Source organism: Apium graveolens, chromosome 6 (genome assembly GCF_009905375.1).
Source record: "Apium graveolens cultivar Ventura chromosome 6, ASM990537v1, whole genome shotgun sequence".
Lineage (NCBI taxonomy): Eukaryota > Viridiplantae > Streptophyta > Magnoliopsida > Apiales > Apiaceae > Apium > Apium graveolens.
The window spans coordinates 70,310,098-70,334,365 of NC_133652.1; the positions used below are offsets into that span (position 1 = coordinate 70,310,098).

The 24,268-nt window shown below is 36.5% G+C and overlaps 1 non-coding gene across 1 annotated transcript; it reads right to left on the bottom strand.

Moving 5' to 3' along the window:
* Positions 1-6,232: 6,232 nt before the first annotated feature.
* Positions 6,233-6,339, bottom strand: LOC141670146 (small nucleolar RNA R71). The gene has a single exon (XR_012554389.1). It is a non-coding gene; the product is annotated as a small nucleolar RNA R71 (small nucleolar RNA).
* Positions 6,340-24,268: the final 17,929 nt, after the last annotated feature.

The window sequence follows — 24,268 nt, forward strand, 5'->3', positions numbered from 1 at the left end:
CTACTACCGGTGCATCCACTGGATCTGTCTCGGTCCTCTCCGTAGATGATGATAAAGAAGCCATCTAATATACATAAAAATAATAACACAAAAACAATCAAATCACAATCCTATAACTCATAACTTTTAATCACATAGACAAACAATCCTAACACTCTTACTCTCATCCTATCTTATTTTCCTATCTTATCTTAACCCTAACATTCTTGTTTTCCAAGGTCAATCCTAAGCTCTGATGCCAACTATAACACCCTCCAAATCCGGGGTATAGATTTGGGGCATTATTAACAACAATTACCAACTATACCTGCACAAGCGGAATATTAATATAATAATTACCCCGAACTATCACTACTCAGGATCTTTTAAGGGTTGAGTTTGGAAACAAGAATCATGCACTACACTTTATTACAAACCCAACTAAATAAAACCTGTCTCAAGAACTCTCTTTATTACAAAACTTTATTCTATCTACAGTTTCACTACGCAATCCTTTATTCAAACTACACAAAACTCTTATTCAACCCAACATTACTACTTATCCTGCTACACCTGATCTGGCAATTCAAAGCTCTCTTCGGGAATAGGAAGGAACACTCTTGGTATAAGAGGGTCCCGCTGCTTGACTCGCTTCTTGACTATGCGGGTCCTGATGGGTTTCATTCTCTACCTTAACTGTAAAACAATAGGAGTGACAATAAAAGAAATGAGCCAAAATTGCTCAACAAGCCTGCAACAATATATATATATATTATAAAGAGAGAGAAATAAATGAACCAATAAGCTGCTGGTTTGAACAACCATCTGTATCTGTATATGATAATAATTTGCCAATGATGGCGAGTGCCAAATGAATAAGACTGGAAACAAGAACCAACATATACACTATAATCTGCTGATCAGTCAGAATATAGTACGGATCTATACCCAACTGCATAGACCCAACCAACATAAGGAGTACTCAGGCAACTATGGCCTATTAATTAATGGTCTGGGAAAAACCCAACCTTTATAGTAACCATCCAGTCCAAGGCTGAGCATCCGGAACAATCGGTATGCTATTGATATATCCCAACACCAGGATATACCGGAATATATGTAACAAGGGTAAAGGAATTGAAATATGAACAGGGAATTCAATAAATTGGGTAAATCAAGAATTGAAATGAAATGGAACAAGTGATAATAAATGGGTAACAGTGTATATGAACAATAATTATCAAAGAGAATTGATACGATAGAAAGGAAATATAAATCACTATTCTGAATTTAGAATAGGGGAAAAACTTGCCTTGCGCGTACTTAACCTGGTTTAACTTACTGCCTTCTGACCCTAGCTTGCTCTGCCTTGCTAACACTGAACAAATCATGGAAAGATAGGTGTTTAGATAATTTACTACATACGTGTATCTTTAATTGATATCACGCAACCTTATCAGTCTACCCATGCGTTTCTATCTGACTCGCATATATATACATATATTTACACAACACATTTATGCACATAATCACATATAACACGTAACACGTAAAGCACACAATTAATTTCTAGATTTATAATTATTTTTAGAATCAATTCTAGGCTTATACCTGCATTACTAGTATTATCTGATTTTATTATAATTTTTCGGGATTTATTCGGCTCAATTATATCCCTACTAGGACCTACGAACTATCAGTTATCACCAAACCACTCTTTTTCAGAATAAATTATAACTTACAACTATTTTTATTGGATTCGTCTCATTTTTCTGAGTCTAGAGGTCTTCGTTTCACTTAAATCGGACTAACGGTTGAATTGTTATGAATTAAACACTGATAATTCAATTTATTATTCAATATAGATAATTATTACAACCTTTTAAATCCTAAAATAATTTTTAAATAATTATTTAAGAAAAATCAAAGTCAAAAATAATTTTTTTATAATTTTTGGAGTTAAAATGAAGAAGTTACGATTTATTGAAAATTATGTGATTAATTATCGAAATAATTAATCACTTTTTAAATATTGAATAAATAAATAACTGATAAATAATTAATAATTGCTTATTTAATAATCTAAAATAATAAATCTCTAATTATCAGGATTAATCACAATTTATTATAATATTTATAACTTATCGATATTTATTCGATTAGATCGATTATTTACAAATAATCAATCGATTCTATTAACAGATATGCTATTTATCGAATATCTACTATGTGCTCGAATTATAATCTAACTCAACGATTAATTACTCGTATAAATACGAGCTACTCGCAATCCTCACATAATTATCGAACTATTACATTATTACTGAAACTTATACGATTCGTTAATCACTTAATTATCGGTATTTAATTATACGATACAAATAATCACTACCATATTATTCGAATAACTATCGCTCGAATAATAATTCTCATTATCGAATCATTACTCGTAATAATAACTAATTATCGAATTATTAATCATATTATTTAATTATTTTTTAATCCTTATTTATTAATTAATTACCTAATTATTAATTAATTACCTAATTATTAATTAATTAGATAACTAATAAATAATTAGATAAATAATTAAATAATTAATTAAATAATTAAATTCGAATTTATAAATCAATAAAATAATTTAGAAATTAATAATACTATTTTTCAGAATATAAAACTAATTTTTAATTAATTATTAGAATTAATAAAATGATTTTCTGATTTATAAAATATAAATTAAATAATAGAAAATCCAGAAACAAAAATCTGGAAATGGTTTCAGGGTTGAGGGGATCAAACCCGGGTCGTTTCCGGGTTGCAAACCGGGTCGACCTCGGGTTATCGGGTCACGAAGAACAGCCGTCACCGTCCCAGAATCCGGCGACGGCGACGGGTTCCGGCGAGGCGAAAAACGAGCCTCCTGATCATCGTTTCTCCTCCTTTTTGACTCCGTTCGATTCCCTAGAGTTTCAGCCGTCGCCCCACAGCGTCACCACCATCAGAGAATCCCCCCTCCGCCATCTCCGACCACAAGTCGAAGTTCTCCGATGAACTTCATCGGAAAACCGAGTTCCTCCAAACGTTAACCAAATTTGACGAAACTGGTGTCAATCGATTCCAAAATCAACGATCTAAACGACTCTAACAACCAAAACATCAAACAACACACAGAAAATCAAACCCGAATTCGCGATTAAAACCCGAAAATAACAACTTTCAATTCGATCAATCAAACGTTAAAAAGAATCACATAATTGAAAACTACAGATCATAAGCTTCAAAACGAATACTCACACGCTCGATTTGGACTCCGGAATCACGATCAAAATCGCCTTTGATCCTCCTGCTCTGTTCTTCACAAACCCTAACCCTAATTCCCTTTTCTGATTTTCTTTTTTTTTATTTTCTGATTTTTAATTATAATTAACTGATTTAATTAATAGTAATTCAGGTATTTATATTTATGAAAATAATACCCCTAAGTAAAATTAAGGGTCTAATTACACTCCTAATAAAAATATTTGGCCCCAATTTTTATAATTTTTGGGTATTAATAATGAATTTTTAAATATCCAATACATATAAAATAAATACTAAAAATTCCCAAAAATTGTGAAAAATACAAAAATACAAAGAAAAATGATATATGATAATTTCATGATCATATAAAAATAAAGATGTGATTTTTGTGGGGTTTTTGATACCCGAAGGGGTCCGGAAAAGTCATTTTTCGCGAAAAAGGTCAATTTGTAAAACGTCTAGGGGTTCAGAATAGCGATACGGTATAGGGCATTTTTGGCAAAATAGGGCCAATGATTTTGTTTGAAATACGGGCTTTTAAAACATAGTTTTGAGCTGTACAGGTTTTGATATAATATATATAACTGACGATAGAACGCTCAATAAATATCCAAAACACGTTTGGATCAAAACAACCAACACATAACACATAGCAGTTAGGGTTCAACGACTTAACACATTTAATCACATAATAATACACATAATTTATTATTATTATAATATAATACAAGCGTAATTCCTCGGTCGTTACATAAAATCCCATCTGGAAGACCTTCTACAAGCACGCGTAGACAGGACCCAGATCAACTTTATATTAACCACGACATAACCTTGGAGCAACCATCTGAGGCCATACCTAACCCGAGGCCATATATGAACCCCCACTAGTGTTGAGTGGAATTTATGACACATTATTACACTCAGTAAAGCTTTGAATTGGTGTAATTGTACACAAGTTGTTGGTATATTAATGTGTTTTCTAGTGTTTTTGCATTTTCAGGCATTATCTAGGTAATCAGGTGAATTAACATTATTTTGGTGCTAATTTGGTGTTAAGGTGGTATTGGAATAAAAGCTCTTAGAAAGCCGACTCAATTCAGCAAGAAAAGGAAGAAATCAGAAGTTGATCCAGGGAGTCAGCACGCCCGCGCTGTGATAGTGCGCGACCGCGCCCAAAGTCCAGAAACACAACGCGCCTGCGCTGGTCAAGCGCGTGGCCGCGCCAGGTCGAATTCAAAAAATCCTGATTCTAATGGGCTTTTGATCCAGAAGACTTCTATTCTGTATGAGGCTGCTATATATACATAATTAAGTTTGTTTTACATCAGAGACACATCATAGACACATCAGAGAGCAAGGAGAAGGAGAAAAGAAGACCGTTTTAGCACAATTCAACCAAGGCAAAGAAGACCTAGTTTTAACTTGTGATTCTTTGTTTAAGTTGTAACGTTGGATGCTAGTTTTCTTATTCTTGAACCTATACTCTTGTGTTATACTTTGTTTATTATTCGTTTATAAATAATACGTTTATTATACCATGTTTTCATCGGAACCCACGTTGATGATGCCTTAGTGTGTGGTGATTTTTATGATAACCTAGTATTGGTTGTGCTTAATCGTCTTATGAGCGTTGCGAACTTATAAGATAGCTTGTTAATTCTTAATGAAGAGAAAGTGAATTTAAGGGTTTAGAACTTGCCATGCTAGCATAAGTTCATGTGTTATTGTTATGCATGATTCGTAGGTAATTTTAACTATCTTACTTGCCCTATGTAATCGTGATGGATAACTTGTGCATTAAACCATTATATTGTCGAATTCTTTAAACATATAGGGTCTCAATATAATTGGTGTCTATTCAGCTTCTATCTCTTTTTTGGATGTCTGGTAGTATGGTATTAGTGCAATGAAAGTTGGCGCTTATCAGTTTCATGTTATCTGATTAGTGCCATCACCATTACATACTAAGGTTAAGAACGAAAAGGCTATTGAATAAAGTATTTAATGAAGTTAGAATCTTATGTTTGTCATATATATTAATTCAACCATTCTTATTCTCTTAGTTATAATTGTTAGTTTAATTCTTAGTTATAAAATGATCTCAATTTATTATTCGTCCTAGCATTGGATAATAGTCATATCATCGGTGCATAAGTGCATAAATTAATTAGTTAACCAAAGCCACTCTCTGTGGGAATGAACTAGAAATAATTATATAATACTTGCGAACGCGTATACTTGCCTGAATTTTAGCGCGTGTTTAGCGACTAACAAGTTTTTGGCGCCGCTGTCGGGGACTGCAGTGTTAATTTTTTGTTTATGTGTTTGTCATCAGTGATCGTTAAAGTTCATTGACTCGGACATTAAAGTCGGACATTATTAAATTAATGCTCCTTGTCTTATTTCAGGCACTCTAGCGAGTGTGTATGCATACGCGTTCACGGTCTCGTAAGAGAACTCTGGATAAAACCGAGGAAGAAGTTATAGTGGTTCGAAGAGAAGTTTTTGAGGACGAAAAGAAGATAGAAGAAGAAGAGAAAGTAGAGGAACCAGTTTTAGTAGTGATGGGGGATCAAGCAAAAATTCCTAAGGCTTTGATGGACTATTCTCAGTCTAAGATCAATGATATTCAATCAAGCATCATCAGGCCAGCCATCTCAGTTAACGCTTTTGAGATCAAGTCGAGCACGATTCAGATGATACATAACTCAGTTCAGTTTGGGGGTTCTCCTACTGAAGACCCCAACATGCACATCAGAGATTTCATTGAGATCTGCGACACTTTCAAGTTCAATGGTGTGACGGAAGATGCTATCAAGATGTGACTCTTCCCATTCTATCTGAGGATTGAGCAAAGTGTTGGTTACATTCTCTACCACCAGGGTCTATCACCACTTGGGAGGATCTTGCCTAAAAGTTTCTCACTAATTTTTTCCCTATGGCGAAGACTGCTGCAATCAGGAATGCTCTAACTCAGTTTGCTCAGCAAACTGGTGAATCTCTGCGTGAGGCTTGGGATCGATATAAGGAGATGCTAAGGAAGTACCCACACCATGGTATGCCTGATTAGATAATTATAAACTATTTCTATAATGGATTGGGTGCTACTTCTAGTCCCATGCTCGATGCAGCATCCGGAGGAGCCTTGTGGGCTAAAAGCTACAATGAAGCTTATGAATTGATTGAACTGATGGCTGCTAATGAATACCAGAATCCTTCTCAGAGACTGACTAGGGGAAAAGTAGCAGGAATTCTGGAGTTGGATGCAGCAACTGCTATAGCTGCCCAACTTAAGGCTTTGGCGATGAATTGGACACTTTGACTAATTATGGAGTTAATTAAATCACTAGTATCTGTGAGCTTTGTGCTGGTGCCCATGAGACTGATCAGTGTGCTATTTTTAGTGAATTCGCTCAGTTCGTGAGCAATTTTCAGCGATCGCAGCAACATGTGCCAACCACTTATCATCCTAACAACCACAATCATCCTAATTTCAGCTGGAGCAATGCTCAGAATACAATTCAATAGCCTTATCAGCAGTACCCAGCCAAGCAGTACAACCCCCCCTGGTTTTCAACAACCGTAATATGCACCTAGGCAGCAACTTCAGCTGCAACAAGCTAATGAAAAATATGAATTAGAGGAGTTGAAGCTTATGTACAAGAGTCAAGTTGTTTCTATCAAGACCTTGGAAAATCAAATTGGACAAATTTCTAATGCCTTGATAAATTGTTAACCTGGTACCTTACCTAGTGACACTGAAGTTCCAGGAAAGAGGGAAGCTAAGGAACAGGTGAAGACAATCACTTTGAGGTCTGGAAAGGTTGCGAATTCCGAAAAAACTCAAGTTTCAAATGAAGAAGCTAGGGCTGAATAAGAAATAGAGCAATAGGAAGTAGAAGTGGAACCAAGGAAGACTACTATTGAGCACACTCCTCCTGAGGGTAATACCGGGAAGAAACAAATCTATCCTCCATCGCCTTTTCCTAAGCGACTGTAGAAGAAAAGGCTGGATAAGCAATTTGAGAAGTTTCTTGAGGTGTTCAAGAAACTTCATATCAACATACCTTTCGCTGAGGCTCTTGAGCAGATGCCTAGTTACGCAAAGTTTATGAAAGGTATACTTTCTCAAAAAGTGAAGCTAGATGTGCTGCAACAGAAGTTACCTCCGAAGCTTAAAGATCCAGGAAGCTTCACTATTCCATGCACTATTGGAAAAGTGTCTTTTGACAGATGCTTATGTGACTTGGGAGCTAGCATCAGTATGATGCACTATTGGAAAATGATGAGTGCTTAAAAGTGGATTTGGTCGATTCTGTGGTTACTTCAGAACTTGATCAATTGCTAAGGTATGATGCCTTAGAGAAGGCCTTATTGGGGAATTCAGATAGTGAGGATGATGAAGGTGAAGAGCAATTGCAATATCTAAATACTTCTCCATGGAAGAGGAAGATTGATATGCCTTTTGAATCTCTTGGAATGGAGGAATTGAACAAAGCTCCTAAACGCCTCAAGCCATCTATTGAGGAAGCTCCTACTCTTGAGCTTAAGCCTTTACCTGAACATTTGAGGTATGCGTTTTTAGGTGATGCATCTACTTTGCATGTTATTATTGCATCTGACCTTTCAGGTAGCGACGGGGAGAAGCTTTTGAGGATTCTAAGAGAGTTTAAATCAGCAATTGGATGGACTATAGCAGATATTAAGGGAATTAGTCATTCTTATTGCATGCATAAAATTCTGCTAGAGGAAGGTAGCAAGCCTACGGTTGAGCAGAAAAGAAGACTTAATCCGATCATGAAGGAAGTAGTGAAGAAGGAAATTCTTAAGTGGCTAGATGCAGGGATTATTTATCCCATTTCTGACAGTTCTTGTGCGAGTCTAGTTCAGTGTGTACCGAAGAAGGGAGGTATCACAGTTGTTGCTAATGAGAAGAATGAGCTCATTCCTACTCGAACAGTTACGGGATGGAGAGTTTGTATGGACTACAGAAAGCTGAACAAGGCCACTAGGAAGGATCACTTCCCTCTGCCTTTCATTAACCATATGCTTGACAGATTGGCTGGTCACGAGTATTACTATCTTCTGGATGGTTATTCGGGTTATAATCAGATTTGTATCGCTCTAGAAGATTAGGAGAAGACTACACTCACTTGTCCATTTGGTACTTTCGCCTTCAGACGAGTTTCATTTGGTCTATGTGGTGCACCAGCCATATTTCAGAGATATATGATGGCCATCTTTTCTTATATGATTGGCCAGAATGTAGAGGTGTTCATGGACAACTTCTCTGTATTTGGCGATTCTTTTGATGAATGCTTGCAAAATCTTCGACAAGTTCTCAAGAGGTGTGTTGAGACCAACTTGGTTCTCAATTGGGAGAAATGTCACTTTATGGTGCGACAAGGCATTATACTTGGGCACAAGGTTTCTAGTAAGGGTCTTGAGGTGGACAAAGCGAAGGTGGGGGTCATTGAAAATCTTCCTCCACCTATTTCAGTTAAGGGAATTCGCAGTTTTTTTGGTCATGCGGGTTTCTATAGGCGTTTCATCAAGGACTTTTCTAAGATTTTAAATCCATTGTGCAGTTTGCTAGAAAAAGATGTCCCTTTCAAGTTTGATGATGAGTGCCTTGCCGCTTTTAAGAAATTGAAGAAGAGTTTAATCTCGGCACCTGTCATAACTGCACCTGACTGGAATGAACCTTTTGAGATGATGTGCGATGTAAGTGACTATGCAGTTGGGGCAGTTCTTGGGCAGAGAAAGAACAACAATTTTCATGTGGTCTACTACGATAGTAAGACATTGAATGGTGCTCAACTGAATTATACTACTACGGAGAAAGAATTCTTGGATATCGTCTATGGTTTTGAAAAATTTCAATCTTATCTACTGGGGACTAAAGTGACAGTTTTTACTGATCACGCTGCAATTCGATATCTTGTCTCAAAGGACTCAAAGCCGAGATTGATTATATGGGTTCTTTTGCTTCAAGAATTTGAATTAGAGATCAATGATAGAAAGGGGACTGAAAATCAGGTCGCTGATCATCACTCACGTTTAGAGAACCCTAATGCTACTTTACTGGACAAGACATTGATAAATGAGTCTTTTCCCGATGAGCAGTTGTTTGGAGCGCAAGAGGAAGTACCTTGGTTCGCAGACATTGTGAACTACTTTGTGAGTAACATCATGCCTCCCAACTTATCGTACGCTCAAAGGAAGTAGTTTTTGCATGAAGTGAAGTGGTATATATGGGATAAGCCGTTTCTTTTTCATCAAGGAGCTGACCAAATCATCAGGAGATGTATTCCCCACTGCGAAACGGGGGGGGGGGGATCTTGCGAGATTGCCACTCAATAGCTTATGGAGGAAACTATGGTGGAGAAAAAATAACAGCTCGTATTCTTCAAGCAGGATTCTTTTGGCCAACTTTGTTTAAAGATGCTCATCAGTTCATTTTGAAATGTGATCAATGTCAACGTGTGGGTAATATGTCTAAGAGGTTTGAGATGCCTCTTAATGTGCTTCTCGAGGTTGAAGTCTTCGATATTTGGGGAATTGACTTCATGGGGTCATTTGTCTCATCTAGTAACAATCAGTATATCTTGTTGGCGGTTGATTATGTGTCAAAATGGGTTGAAGTTAAGCCTTTTCCAATGAACGATGCGAAGGTGGTGCTTAATTTTCTTCACAAGCAGATATTCACAAGGTTTGGAACTCAAAGAGGCATAATCAGTGATGAGGGGTCGCATTTCTGCAATCGCAAGTTCACTGCTATGATGCAAAGGTATAATGTGAATCATCGCATTGTTACGGCTTATCATCCTCAGACAAATGGTCAAGCTGAGGTATCTAACAGAGAGATTAAGCGCATCTTAGAGAAAGTTGTGTGTCCATCGAGGAAAGATTGATCTTTGAAGCTTGATGAAGCTGTTTGGGCTTATAGAACAATATACAAGACTCCATTGAGAATGTCTCCATTTCAGTTGGTTTATGGTAAGGGGTGTCATTTTCCATTGGAGCTCGAGCATAAGGCGTATTGGGCTTTGAAGAAATTGAATCTTGACTTGGATGCAGCTGGAAAGAAGTGCATGCTTCAATTGAATGAACTCGACGAGTTCCAACTTCAAGCTTATGAGAACAACAAAATGTATAAGGAGAAAGTCAAGAGGTGACACGATAGGGATCTAGTGCTCAAATCATTTGTGATGGGATAACAAGTTCTTTTGTTTAACTTTCGTCTCTGTCTTTTTCCTGGAAAGTTGAAGTCAAGGTGGTCAGGGCCCTTCATAATCAAAACTGTGTTTTCGCATGGAACGGTGAATTTTTTTGAGAATGATCTGGGCTAAACATTCAAGGTAAATGGTTAGAGGTTGAAGCATTACTATGGTGACACGACAAACCGCGAGGTGGTTAATCTCATTTTGTTGCCCATTTGATCTCAAGTTTCTACGTCAAGCTAACGACGTAAAACAAATGCTTCTTGGGAGGCAACCCAAGTTTGTTGTACATTAGTAGGTAGAGGAAGCAAGAAGAAAGGAGAAAATCACAAAAAAATCAGAAAAAGAAAAAAATTCAGGGCCAACTTCAGTAGCCAAGCGAGCCCGTGCTGATCTAGCGCGCAGCCGCGCTGTTTTTCCAGAAGGTAAGTGTGGCCGCACCGATCAAGCGCGCGGCCGCACCGGTTTGGCAGAAGGTGAGCGTGCCCGCGCTGGTCTAGCGCGCAGCCGCGCCGGGGTCCTGACTCAGAAAAATAAAAATAGCAGTTTTAAAGAGGAAAAAACGGGATTTTTGCTACAAAATCAATTTCAAACTAAATTTTACTCTTCCACATCCCAAATTTCCCTCTCCAAATCTAACCCATTATTCCCACGATTCCCATAATCAATTACCACTTCTATTCCGTATATAATTCTCTTCTCACCAACTATAAATACATACACTTATTCACAAACTTCTCCACCACATCACAAATTCTCAAACAAAAAAATCTCGCAAACACTTAGCTTTTATTCACTCTTATTCAATCCCAATGGCACCTAAGAGACAAAGAACTCAAGTGAGCAGCAACACCACCAATTCTTCATCTGCGGGTGGTGTAAGGCCAAGGTTGTAATATATAAGTGATGATGTTAAAGATTACTGGAGATAACAATATCATTAGTGTCTCTGATAGGAGGAGATTAATGAACTGCTATTTTAGTAATCAGTGAAGCTTGGGGACAACCCTAAGTAAGTTGTATTGTTATCTTAATTTGTATTTTGTACTTCTAACACTTAAAGTCTGTAAAAATACAAAGGAGCAGACTGAAGTCTTTTTCCTGAAACAGTATCAAGCCTAAGGATTCTATCTGGAAGAAGATCAAGAAGATCATGCCTCAGAAGAATTTTGAAGAAGCTTGGAGTTGAATAAATCTGTTTGGAGAAAAATACTCTAAGTCAAGATCTCTACAAGTCATAGATTTAATGTTATAGAGAAGTCATTCGAAACCTCTAGAATGGCTTATCGAGAAGTCAGCATAGCTACTAGAGAACTCAGGAAGATATTGACAAGCCAAATTGAAGAACTGAAGATTGGAGATATCAACAAGTCATTCCTTCACTAGAGAACTCAGAGTTATCGACAAGTCTACATTCAGTAGAGAACTCTGAGTTATCGATAAGTCAAGTTCCATTAGAGAACTCAGAGATATCGATAAGTCAAAATTCACTAGAGAACTCCGGGATATCGACAAGGTGAATTTGACTAAGGAACTCTGAGATTTTGACAAGTCAAGAAGTCACTAGAGAACTAAGACTTATCGATAAGTCAAAGTGTAGATGTGAAGACTAGAGATCTCGACAAGCCGAAGACCTCTACAAGCCAATCTAAATATGGAATGCTAGAGATCTCGATAAGTCTATATACTTATCGAGATGTCAAGTGTTCTATATACCTAAATTGGAGATCTCGATGTACAGTCTCAAAGTACAAGGTTGCAGATCAGTTCAATATCCAAGATAAACAATCGATAAACAATCCAACAGCTGAATTGACAAGTCTACAAAAAGCAGCTTGAAGAGTGTGCAAGATCAATGGCAAAGATTAACTGACAGAGGAAGATTAAAGTAAATACGGGATGCCAAAGATATGCTAAGCCAGAAATGGTAGATATGTTTTTCTATAAATAGAAATGACAAGTGATAGTTTAGAAAAGCTAACAGCATATTTTATTATCCACTGTGTAAACCAGCAATTAACTGAGTTATAAAATTAACACATGTCCTTAGTCAGTTGTAACAATTTAGATCAGATTTCTTGTAACACTTTCAAGAAGAAGCCGAGCTCTTTTAACACCAAAGAGCTTAGAATTTTTGTAGCAAAACAGTCTTAATTTTAATATAAAATTAAGTGAGCTTTGAAGATCCGAGTTCTTTACTTTCTGTAAGTTTAAATTCTGCATGAACACTTTTCTCTACAAGATTTAATTTACTTTATTCAACCATTAACTTTCAAGAAAAGCCTAAAACAGTAAAACACATTCACCCCCCCCCCTTCTGTGTATTATTCATTACCTAACAAGTGGTATCAGAGCAAAATCTGAAAGTAAACAGATTTAAGATCTTGGAAGAATGAATACACAGAAAATCAGTAGCATCAAAATTCCTACCTTTGACAAAGCTAACTACACTATTTGGAAAAAGAAAATGATGTTGTTCATCAAGATGGCCAATCCTTTCTACATTCAGATCCTCAAGGATGGACCTTTCATTCCTACGGTTAGAACTGAGGAATCTACAGATAGAGACAGGATTATCCCAACTCTTTATGCTCCAAAAGATCCTGCTGAGTATACTGATCCTGAAAAAGAGAAAGTATCCCTGGATAGTAGCCTGCAATTAATATTGATTGAGTCACTTGTACAACAACATTGTCAACTGTGACACTGCCAAGCAAATATGGGAAAAGATTGAGATACTCTGTGAAGGAACTGAAAAAGTTAGGTCAAACCAAAGAAGAATACTGATTTCACAGTATGAGGGGTTCATGGCTAAGCCAAAGAAAAGCATTACTGATGTGTTTGAAAGATTCAATAAGCTGATAAATGACTTGAAAATTCATGACAAATACTATGAAGCTGAAGAAGTGAATCTAAAGTTCCTGCTTACTCTCCATGATCATTTGGAACAGAAAATCTCATCAATCAGAGAAGGGAGAGACTTAAGCAGAATAACACTGGAAGTTCTATATGGAATTCTCAAAACATATGAACTAGAGATGATTCAAAGACAATCATTGAGATCTGGTCAAGGACATGTTGTGGATGGATCTAGTGCTTTAATTGTAAATGAAGGTCAAACATCCAATGATGGCAAGATCTCAAACTCCAGTTGCCTCAGCAAGAGAGCAAAGAACAAATGATTCACAGGAACAAGTCATTCTGGAATTGGAAAAAGATGAGTTCTATACTCTTGAAGAACGGGATGAGCTAGATCAGTTAATGGCTTATTTGGATAGGAAATTCTCTAATATTAGAGTAAAGAAGCCAAGATATTTCAAGAATAAAGGACAGTCTTTCAACAAAGACAGCAGCTGGAAGGAAAAAAGGGAAGTACAATTCTGATAGCAAAAATGGCTACAAAACTGGATCTGTTGATAGGTCTAAGATAGGGTGCTTTAATTGTGATCAACTGGGTCACTTTGTAACAGAATGCAGGAAACCCAAGAAGGTAACAAAAGATAAAGCTTATCTTGAACTTGAAGCAAAGTATGAAGGTCTTCTGAAGAAACAACAAAGCAAAGCTTATATTGCAGAAGGTAAAAGTTGGGATGACTATAAAATTGATGAAGATGAAGAACTTGGAAACTATGCACTCATGGCTTTGGAGCAAGGAGAATCATCCTCATCTAAATCACAGGTACCAACTCTTACCACCATTGATTTAAATATGAATCAATATAAGTAAACTGTTGAGAAGATGAGCACAAAAATATTTCACATCCACACAAGCATGGTTGCTGCTAATGAAGAAGTTAGCAGATTAACAAAGTTAAATGAGAAGCTTGAGAATGAAAAACAAGGAACTAAATTGTTGATAAAGGAGCTTGAAGCTTTGAAACAAGAAAATGGTTATTTGAATAACAAGCTCAAGTGTGCAAATGAGATTGAGGCTGTGCTAAGGGAAAAACTGGAGAAAAATGAAGTAAGGTTGAAGTCTTTCAATAATGTATCTAAATTGGTTGGTCAGTACCATGAGAAAATCAAACCATGTGCAAACATTGCTATTGGTCTTGATTATGATGCTTTGAACAACAAAAAAAAGAACTTAAGGGACAAAGAAAAAGCAACAGAGAATGAAAATGTTCCAGCAATGCTGAAAAAGGTTGGGACACCTATGTTCAAGGCTTGTGAAGTAGACTTAATTGAAGAAGAATTGATTATCAAACAAGAAATTGCAGATGAGGATAATGAAAAAAAATGCCAACTCAAGTCAATCTTCCAAGGCTGAAGAAAATCTCATGAACAATCAAAGCACCAAGACTCCTGTCAAAGAAACCAAGATTGAAGATGCAAGAAAGAAGAAGAAAAATAGAAATGAGAGAATAGGGATAAACAAAAGCAATAATCTGGACTATGTTGTAGATGCTCTTGGAAAGAAGTATAAAAAATATGGCTCTGCAAATCATCTAACTCACCTTTGTAAAAAGGTTGTTAGTAAGCCAACTGAAGGAGCTTGCAAATACAATGAAGCAGATTTAAATGATTCCTGCTCATTCTGTGATAAGTTTGAATGCATCCCTTGCAAATTGAAAGTGATGAAGAGTTGCCACAAACTGAGAGTAGACCTTAAAGAAACAAAAATTGAGTCTACATCAAAAAGGGAAAATGCACAACAATTATTGAACTCTATTTTATCTGAAATAACTCACTCTACTTCTGCTAAATCAGTTAACAAGAAGAAAGTACCCAACACTGCTTGGGTCACTAAACATACTTGAATCTCATTGTGTGCAGGGCAAAGTGAAGAAAGTCATATGGATCATTGACAGTGGATGCTCCAGACATATGACAGGTGATAAGGCCCTGCTATCACAGTTTGAGGAGAAAGCTGGCCCATTGGTGACCTTTGGAAATAACAGCAAAGGATTCACAATGGGATATGGCAAGATTATTTCTAAAAATGTTGTCATTGATGATGTAGCACTAGTGGTTGGTCTTGAAGTGAATATTCTCAGTGTTAGCCAATTTGCAGATAAAGGATTTGAAGTTTTATTCAACAAAGAAGAATGCACTTTTATCAGCAAGAAAACTGGTGAAGTTGCTTTGAAAGGAGCAAGAAAAGGAAGCTTGTTTGTTGTAGATCTGGACTCAATAAATAAGGAAGGTATTTGTTGCTTCTACATCAAGGCATCAGAAGAACAAAGCAAGTTATGGCATAAGAAGTTGTCTCACTTGAATTTCAAGGCAATTATCAACTTAATCAAAAAGGAATTAGTGAGAGATATGCCCAAACTGGAATTTGCTCAAATTTAAGTTTGTGAAGCTTGTCAGAAAGGAAAGATGAAAAGATCTAGTCATAAGTCAAAAACTTTAAACTCTATAAGTGCACCCTTGCAACTTATTCACATGGACTTATTTGGGCCAGTGAAGCTCCTATCAATTTAAAGGAACAGATATACACTTGTGATGGTGGATGATTTCTCAAGATACACTTGGGTAGAGTTCATGTACTATAAAGATGAAAATCCACACATCATAATTGAGCAAATCAAGAAGATAGAGACGCAGGCTGAAGATTACAATTATGTGAAAAGACTGAGAAGTGACAATGGAACAAAATTCAGAAATATTAATTAAGTGAATTTTGCAAAGGCAAAGGCATTGTTCAAGAATTCTCAGCTGCCAGGACACCTCAACAAAATGGAGTAGTTGAGAGGAAGAACAGAACTTTGGTTGAAGCTGCCAGAACAATGCTTCAAGATGCCAAGTTGCCAACAAGTTTCTGGGAAGAGGCTGTTAACACTGCTTGTTACACTCAGAAAGATATCTCATTAACAAGGCACATGGCAAGACACCTTACTCAATCATGTCCAAGAGGAAGCCTACTGTAAAGCATCTTCATGTGTTTGGAAGCAAGTGTTATATTTTGAAAGACAACTCTGAACATGTGGGAAAATTTGACTTAAAAGTTTTTGAAGCAATTTTTCTGGGATATTCACTGGAAAGAACAGCCTATAAAGTTTATGTGACTGATCAAAAGAAGATTATGGAAAGCACAGATGTGATCTTTGATGATGACAAATGTCCAGGCTTGAAATGCCTTGATGATAATGTAGCTAAAGCCCTGGCATTTGAAAATCTCAACATTGATAGTGACTCTGATGGAGAAGTTGAAGTTGATGCACATCAGACAATAAATGAAGAGACTACTCAACAGGAAAATCATGAAAATGGAAACTCATCTCAAACACCTGAATTTGAGAGCACAAACTCAGGGGGAGAAAGAGAAGAAAAATCCAGCAGTCATACCAATAATGAGGAAAATAATTAAGGCACCAATCAACAAACTCATACAAGGAAGTGGGATAGGAGTCACACTAGAGATACAATTATTGGTGACCCTACTACAGGTGTGAGGACCAGGAGTGCAACTTCTAATGAGTGCCTACATGCATGTTTTCTAGTCTCAAGTAGAACCTAAGAAAATTGATGAAACTCTTCTGGATCCTGACTGGATATCTGCCATGCAGGAAGAATTGAATTAGTTTGAAAGAAGCAAAGTCTGGATATTAGTTCCTGCACCAAAGAATAGAAGCATCATTGGAACAAAATGGGTGTTCAGGAACAAGATGGATGAAAATGGTATAGTTACTAGAAACAAAACAAGGTTAGTTGTAAAAGGCTACTCACAAGAAGAAGGAATTGATTATGATGAAACTTTTGCTCCAGTTGCAAGACTTGAAGCCATAAGAATTTTCTTAGCATTAGTTGTATATTTAAACTTCAAAGTATATCAAATGGATGTCAAAAGTGCCTTTCTGAATGGTGAGCTAGAAGAAGAAGTTTATGTGCAACAGCCATCTGGCTTTGAAGATCCAAAATTTCTAAACTTTATGTACAAGTTACTCAAGGCTCTATATGGACTAAAATAGGCACCTAGAGCTTGGTATGACACACTATTAGATTTCCTACTAAAGCATGGTTTTACTAGAGGAACCATAGACAAGACTCTCTTCTACAAGAAATATGGTGAAGATATGATCCTAGTTCAGATTTATGTGGATGATATCATTTTTGGTTCTACTAATTAGAAGCTTTGCCAAAGATTCTCCAAGCTTATGCAAAGTGAATATGAAATGAGTATGATGGGGAAACTGAGTTACTTCATTGGACTTCAAGTCAGCCAAAGCAGTGATGGTATCTTCATTAGCCAAACTAAATATGTCAAGGATCTATTGAAAAAGTTTGGAATGGTTGATTGTTCACCAGCATCTACACCTATGTCTACTGTAACAAAGTTGGATGAAGATAAAAAGGGTAATAGTGTAGATATCTCAAGCTATAGAGGGATGATTGGATCATTGCTTTACCTAACAACAAGTAAACTAGACATCATGTTTGCCACATGTCTATGTGCAAGATTTCAAGTCAATCCAAAAGAATCACATTTGATGGCTGTAAAGAATTTTCATATACTTGAAGGGAACTCCAAACTTGGGATTATGGTATCCTAAGGGAACTTGTTTAAAGCTGTTGGTTACACAGATACAGATTTTGCTGGATGCAGGGTTGACAGAAAGAGTACCAATGGAAGCTATCAATTTCTTGGACAAAGACTTGTATCCTGGTATAGCAAGAAGCAACAATCTGTATCAACTTCTACAGCTGAAGCTGAATACATAGCTGCAGGAAGTTGTTGTGCTCAAGTGCTTTGGATTAGAAATCGGCTAATGGATTATGGCCTAGTGTTACACAAAATTCCTATTAAGTGTGACAATACTAGTGCTATATCTATAGTAGTTAATCCAGTTAATCATTCTAGGACAAAGCACATTGATGTAAGGTATCATTTCATCAGAGAACATGCTACAAATGGTATCATTGAGCTCAAGTTTGTATCAACAGAAAAACAATTAGCTGACATTTTTACTAAATCTTTGGATGAAGCAACTTTCACTAGACTTGTAGGTAAAATTGGAATAATTAACTTTTCATCCTAAGGCAAGAACTCGACTAATGTTTGGCGGCAAATTAATCTCCAGTAAATCAAAATCAATTTGATTAAATTGGAAATTAACTAAAATATGAATTAAAATATTTCAGATATCTCTGCATATTTATTTTTCAAATTCAATTAACTTGGAATTTTTCAAATTCTAAGTAAACTGCTCAGTTGCTAATTTACATTCTTAATATGTAAAATTAAAACAAGGCAGAATTACAATAACCCAAAAGTATACAAAAAAACTGAGTTCTCGATAAGTATAAATTGACTTCTCGACAAGTCATTTTAGGACTTCTTGAGTGAGTCCTCGATAAGTCAATTTACTGACTTCTCGAGAGACTTCTCGATAGGCTTAAAAGTGACTAATCGATGAGTCCTTGTAGAGTTTTCTAGTAGTGTTTATTCACAGAGTTCTCTACAAGTACAATTTTTGACTTATCAATAACTCAGAATTGAGATAATTTAAATTAATAAATTATTTTGGTAAAATACTTTTGGAAAATTTATTCTAATTTTATGTTGAATTTATTCTAATAAAAGTTGGAATTAATTCAGTCCACTTTTTGGATAAACTGGGTATTTATTTGATATCTCGATAAGTCAAGTTTGAGTTCTCTAAAAGAGTAATTTAAAATGACTTCTCGATATGTACTTTATTTCTCAAAATGACTTCTCGATAGACTAACTTCAAATGTCTAATTTTGAGTTCTCCACAAGTCATTTACTTTTACTATAAATATCCAGACTTCTCGAATATTTTTTTTACTTGGAATTTCTCAAAATTCTAAGCAAACTGAATATCTATTAATTCATATTCTAAATATATGAAGTTAATAAATAATAGATCAAAAGAAGCAAAAAGTATGAAAAACTGAAATAATTTAATTCATAAATTATGTTCAGCAAAATACTTTTGACACACTTTGTCTATAATTACTCAAACTTATTATCACATTTACGTGCTTATGTGCAATTTTTTTAATGTAAAATATGTTAGTCCAATGTAAGTAGGCTAGTGCATTATATGTGATGTTTTACAAATGCTGATAACAGTTAAATTTATTTGACTATGTGCTAATTATGTGTTTTGAATTTATTCAAAATAATTCCTTATCAGTATTTGTTTTGATGAATTAGCTAGTGAAATATTTTGCTGATATGAGGGGTTACCTTTTGTGTAGGGAGTACTTGTTTACTTGCATGGGAAATAGTTATCCTAGAAAGTGAACTAAGATTCTTGAGTACTTGCATGGGGAAGTAACTAGTCATTTTTAACTGTATAGTTTCTCGTAAAGTATGCTCGTGTAATTATTACACTTATTAACCGGGTATTTCAAGAGTCTCTTGGTTTCTTTATATTCTCCCTTTATAAATTCAAACCTTTCACTCCTCATCACTACTCTCATTCTCAACAAACATCCTAATTTCAAAACTCACCTCTTGTTCATCTCTCTCCAATGGATGCCCCAGTCTTCTACAGGCTTTTAAATGGAGTTTATCTACCTGTTCATCATCTGGCTGACGACCAAGTTTACTTTGATCCTATCGAACTTCGTTTCCGTATCAAGGGGGTTGTTTGCAGCCCCTTTAATGTTCCACTTGAGGTCTTCGATGAACTCTCATGGGACAATCAGATCAGCTTCCTTTTTTTAGGGAGAGGTCTCTCTGGAGCAGGAGAAACGTGCAAGGGTGGCTGAGCAGCAACGCCTTGCTGCTCTGGAGTTGCGGGAGAGGATCATCTCTCTTGCACACTCCATATCCAGAGCTTACCATCATCAGGCAAGGAGGATAGAGGCCGAGAAGAAGAAGCCAAAACTAGAGTAGTTAGGATTAGGATTTACTTGATGTAATCTAAATCTTAATGTACTTTGTGTTTATTATCAATGAAAAATTTTCTTCTTCTCTATCAATTTGTTTTGTTGCTTGTTGTTCATGTCATGATTGCCTTGTGTTTACAACTCCATTGATTATTATTTTTCCTGTCAAAGTGTTTGCAACTGTAAATCTCAATGCATATGCCAAAATAAACTTCCAAACAAAGACAAGTATGTTCAATGCATTACAGGTCCAACAAAATCTACTCAGACAACAACGGGAAGGTCAAATAATCAATCAACAGGTATTTGTGCTAAAACATTTCTAAACCGAACTGCAGTTCACCCAGGCACAGCAACACAAACACAAACTCAAACACAATACCATTCAGGTGACTCTCAAAAAGAAACCTATTAAGGCAGCAATGTCACCATGTTCTTCGGATTATTTTGTTTGAGAACAAAAACCATCACTAACATGGGAATTTCATCAGTTTCTACTGAATATCCCATGAACACCTCTAATGCACCTTCATGTGCAAAACAGTCTTCACAGACTAAAAAGGTTTGAGGGTAGTACTCCTGAGGGGGAGCTATCTAAATCCTCTCCAATTCAATTGGAGGTTACTCATAACTCTAGCAAAAGTTGCCTTAGCAGTCAAAGCTAGAAGTACAATTGCCTATGACAATGTCATGAGAAGGGCAAGTATAGCACATTTATGTGCCAGTGTGTTGCAAGACACATAAGGGTTTGAGACTGGTGTACATGATAGTAACCCAGTCAAATCCCCTCTAATTCAATTAGAGGTTCCCACTACAAGTGAGGAACAACACACTGTCAAAACCATAGAGCAGTTTGTGAGTCAAACTGTGACCCTAGTCACAGGTGGTTCTGATGATTCATTCATCTTACAATCTCAAACTGGTATTTACTCTTCTGATGAAATGAGTATGGTTAGACCTATATGGATTACCCCTTATCATATGATCACAGAAAACTCTTCTCAGCCACCTCTTATTTCTGTAAGTCAAACAACAATTAAGCCTTTCATGTGAGATTGAGAGAAAAGATTGAGAGAAAAACAGAAAGTAAGAGAGGCAGGATCCTTCCTGGAAAAAGGAGAGGTAGATGAGTGTCTGGATTTAGTAATCCTTGTGAGGAAACTTTAACTCTCAAAAGTCATGAGACTAGTGCAGTGAGAAAGTAGTGAGACTACTTATTCAAAAGAACAGAGAGTTTAGGACTTTTGTTACTGACACACTTCTTCTGTAAATCTAAGTTAAACACTTATTCTACTTGATAAACTCATCACTACAGATCTAACTAAAGCTTGAAGATGCAGACAGTGCTTTAAATGGACAATGACAGCAACTTGAACAATATACATCTAGCTGGATCTTTCTACCTGGAGATAATGTCAAAAAGGGGGAGAATATGTCTAAATACCAAAACAGCTGATGGATGTTATGTTGCCAAATAGCCAAATAATAGCCAAATAATAAAATTCTATTTTTCATAGGGGGAGAGAAGAATAAATCTAAATGCAACTCACAAAAGAAGACCAGATGGGGAGATTGAATTCTACATTTAGCCAGATTTTTGATATCATCAATCAGAACTTGTGCATAATTCCATAATGAACAAGTTGGGGGAGATTGTAATATATAAGTGATGATGTCAAAGATTACAGAAGATAACAGTATCATTAGTGTCTCTGATAGGAGGAGATTAATGAACTGTTATTTTAGTAATCAGTGAAGCTTGGGGCCAATCCTAAGTAAGTTGTATTGTTATCTTAATTTGTATTTTGTACTTGTAACACTTAAAGTCTGTAAAAATGCAAAGGAGCAGACTGGAGTCTTTTTCCTGAAACAGTATCAAGCCTAAGGATTATATCTGGAAGAAGATCAAGAAGATCATGCCTCAGAAGAATTATGAAGAAGCTTGGAGTTGAATAAATCTATTTGGAGAAAAATACTCTAAGTCAAGATCTCTATAAGTCACAGATTTAATGTTATAGAGAAGTCATTCAAGAACTCCAGAATGGCTTATCGAGAAGTCAAGATAGCTACTAGAGAACTCAGGAAGATATCAACAAGACATTCATTCACTAGAGAAATCAGAGTTATCGACAAGTCTACATTCAGTAGAGAACTCTGAGTTATCGATAAGTCAAGTTCGATTAGAAAACTCAGAGATATCGATAAGTCAAAATTCACTAGAGAACTCTGAGATATCGATAAGGTGAATTTGACTAAGGAACTATGAGATATTGACAAGTCAAGAAGTCACTAGAGAACTAAGACTTATCGATAAGTCAAAGTGTAAATGTGAAGACTAGAGATCTCGACAAGCCGAAGATGTCTACAAGCCAATCTAAATATGGAATGCTAGAGATCTCGATAAGTCTATATACTTATCGAGATGTCAAGTGTTCTATATACCTAAACTGAAGATCTCGATGTATAGTCTCAAAGTACAAGGTTGCAGATCAGTTCAGTACCCAAGATAAACGATCAACAAATGATCCAACAGCTGGATTGACAAGTTTACAAAAAGCAGCTTGAAGAGTGTGGAAGATCAATGGCAAAGATTAACAGAGAGAGGAAGATTAAAGTAAACACGGGATGCCAAAGATATGCTAAGCTAGAAATGGAAGATCTACTTTTCTATAAATAGAAATGATAAGTGACAGTTTAGAAAAGCTAATAGCATGTTTTATTATCCACTGTGTAAACCAGCAGTTAACTGAGTTATAAAGTTAACACAGGTCCTAAGTCAGTTGTAATAATTTAGATCAGATTTCTTGTAACACTCTCAAGAAGAAGCTGAGCTCTTTAACACCAAAGAGCTTAGAAATTTTGTAGCAAAACAGTCTTAATTTTAATATAAAATTAAGTGAGTTTTGAAGATCTGTGTTCTTTACTCTCTGCAAGTTTAAATTCTGCATAAACACTTTTCTCTACGAGATTTAATTTACTTTGTTCAACCATTAACTTTCAAGAAAAGCCTAAAAACAGTAAAACACATTCACCATTCATTGCCTAACAAAGGTTTTCTACTCCTGAGGCTGAGAGGAGTACACGAGGCTTCTCTCAAAGCCTATTGCTAAGGAGCGAGGTTTTCTACCATCGGGGAAGGATGGTAAGTTGTTGGAGATGATTCTGGAGATGGGCTGGGTTCCTTTTTACGAGGCTCCCGCTGCTGTGCCCATGAGTGTTGTGCGAGAGTTCTATGCTAATGCGAAGGCGGAGAAGAATGGCTTCATGGTGGTTAGGGGGATGACTGTGGAGTATAGTGTTGATGCTATTAGGAGGGTGATTGAGCATCCTACGAGGAAGCCCGGTCAGGACACTTTGAATGATAAGACTCTAGAGAACTTTGTTCTGGATTTGATCGTTGTTACTCTTTGTGTGCCTGAGACTCACTGGAAGTTCAAGAGGGGCACCACTGATTACTCCACCTTCCCTGCGTCATGCATGAAAAGGTTTGCACGGGCTTGGAACTCATTTATTTTTGCTAACATCATGTCATCATCACATGTGTATGAGATTATGGTGGAGCGTGCTCATCTGCTTTAGGGTATTCCTCAGGGAGATTATATTGATTTGGGGATGGTTATATATCAGGGGATTTTGATGTTCTTGGGAGGAGGTACTACGGGTTCTATACCATATGCGTCCATTGTGACGAAGTTGTGCGTGGCAGTTGGTGTTCATTGGCCCGCACATGAGCAGCTACAGCTTTCCAGTGCTCCTATCGATAGTTCTACGCTGTTGAATATGACTGGGTGGTATGGTGGTAAGCCCGATCCTAAGGGGCTTGGTTATTCTTATGATCATCTACCAGGTGGTAGGCCAGCGGATTAGACTTTTGCTGGTGGGTTGCAGCAGGCAAGGAAGGTAGCATGGAAAGCTCAGTTGGGAGAAGAGGCTGGCCTTTCGTAGCAGGAGGAGGCATGAGC